The following is a 2,500-nucleotide window of genomic DNA, read 5'->3' on the forward strand; positions in this document are numbered from 1 at the left end:
GCGTGCGCGCGTGTTTGTGCGCGCGCGCGTGTGTGAGTGCAACAGAGAGAAATAGTGTGTCCATCTATCTGTGTTTTGCAGTGGGTTTCGGGGGGCAGCTGGTGAAGGGAATTGATTCCTTATAAATGTGATAAGGGGGCGTGTAGGGTTACACCATGGGGCCAGACATTAGATCACTACTGCACTGTGCAGACACACACACACACACACACACACACACACACACACACATGCACGCACAAACACACTCTCACTCTCACACACACACACACACACGCATGCACGCACGGACACACACACGCAGGCACGCAAGCACACACACACACACACAATGGCACACACAAACACACGTACACAGGTGTCTCACACACTGTGTGACTAAGAGACATTCAATTTCAGCCAGATGCTGACAAAGGAGTAAAGAACAGGCAGATTGAACTGGACAGACAGGAAGGCATACAGACAACAAACACACTAAACAAACACACAAAGAGGAATTAAACAATACACAGACAGACAGCATACACACGCACGCACACACGCACGCACGCACAGTACGCACACACACACAACCCTCACCTTGAAGAAGTTTAACAGGATGCACAAGAATGCTGACAGGTCTACACAACACACACAGACACACATGAACGCACACAGACACAGACACAGTCACACACACACACACACACACCGCCATCACCTTGAAGAAGCTGCCACTCCTGTCCATCTGGCAGGGTTGGCATGGCAGCGTGCTGGCGGACATCTTGGATCGGTACGTCACCTCACCTGGCGTCACTCGGCCACGTCTGCGTCTGTCTGCGTCTGTTGGGGCCTCTGCGAATAGTACACACACACACACATGTGAATTATTTTATTTGGAAGGACCATTACTTACTAGAAAGCACACAAATGGGGGGCACTGTGGCGTGTGCGCTAGGCCCCCCACATTTGGGGCTTACATGCCCAAGAGTTGCACCCAGGGTTCGAATCCGCTCTTTTCATTTGCCATCCCTACCCCGTCTCTCTCCACATTCGCTTCCTGTCCCTCTTGACTGTCCTATCTGAAATAAAGGCAAAAAAGCCCATAAAAAATAGATTTTTAAAAAACTGTCTGGGCAGTGTTGGCTCAGGTGGTAGAGGAGCCTGTGCAGGAAGCAGAAGGTTGTAGGTTGAAGGCCCACTCTGTCTAAACCCCCATCAACGTGTCCTTGAGCAATGCAAAACGCTTAGAGTGCTTGAAGAAGTGGAAAAGTGAGAGAGAGAGAGAGAGAGAGAGAGAGAGAGAGAGAGAGAGAGAGAGAGAGAGAGAGAGAGAGAGATAATGGGAGCGAGGGAGAGTGAGATAGAGAGAATGGGAGAGAGAGAGAGAGAGAGAGAGAGTAATGAGAGAGAGAGAGAGAGAGAGAGAGAGAGAGAGAGGTGGAGAGAGAGAGAGAGAAAGAAAGAAAGGGAGGGAGGGAGAGAGAGAGAGAGAGAGAGAGAGAGAGAGAGAAAGAGAGAGAGAGAGACATGCCGAGGGAGAGATAGAGAGCAGAGTGAGACGCTGGGCCCTGCAGAGGAAATTCCATCTCCATTCCTCCCGACTAGACACGACCAAAACCAGAACCAGCGCAGGAATCAGAAACCGCAAACAAGAGATTTTAATGTTTAGCCCAAGTCCTCTCCTTTTTCTCTCTCCTTTCCTCTGTCTCTCCATTCCATTCCCTCCTTTCTTTCTCACCACCTCCCTCCTTTCCTTCCCCTATTTTCCTCTTCTTCAGCTTTTCTTCTCTCCTCTATATCCTTTCCTCTCACTTTCCTCTTTTTCCCTCTATTTTCCTCTCCTTCAACCGTTCCTCTATCTCTCCATTCCATTCCCTGCTCTCGTTCTCCACCACCACCTCCCTCCTTTCCTTTCCTCTATTTTCCCCTTCTTCAGACTTTCTTCTCTCCTTCTCTCTCTCCTTTCCTCTGTCACTCCATTCCCTCCTTTCTTTCTCACCACCTCCCTCCTTTCCATTCCACTATTTTCCTCTTCTTCAGCCTTTCTTCTCTCCTCTCTCTCCTTTCCTCTATCTCTCCATTCACCTCCATTCTTTCTTTCTCAACACCTCCCTCCTTTCTTTCCTCTATTTTCCTCATTTCTTCTCTCCTTTTTTCGCTCTCCTTTCCTATCTCTCCATTCACCTCTTCTATTTCTCACCACCTCCCTCCTTTCCTTCCCCTATTTCCCTCTTCTTCTTCAATTTTGCTTTTCTTCTCTCCTTCTCTCTCCCCTTTCATCTGTCTCTCTATTACCTCCTCTCTTTCTCAACACCTCCCTGCTTTCTTTCCTCCATTTTCCCCTTCTTCGGCTTTTCTTCTCTCCTTCTCTCTCTCCTTTCCTCTATCTTTTCCCCCCCCTTTTTCTCTCTATCCCTCTCGCTCTAACCTTCTCCCCCTTCTATCTCTCTCTTCTCCCCCTTCTCTCTCTGTCCCTCTCTCTTCCCCATCTCCCCCCCTTCTCTCTCTCTACCCCATC

Source organism: Engraulis encrasicolus, chromosome 24, assembly GCF_034702125.1.
Source record: "Engraulis encrasicolus isolate BLACKSEA-1 chromosome 24, IST_EnEncr_1.0, whole genome shotgun sequence".
In the NCBI taxonomy this organism is placed as follows: domain Eukaryota; kingdom Metazoa; phylum Chordata; class Actinopteri; order Clupeiformes; family Engraulidae; genus Engraulis; species Engraulis encrasicolus.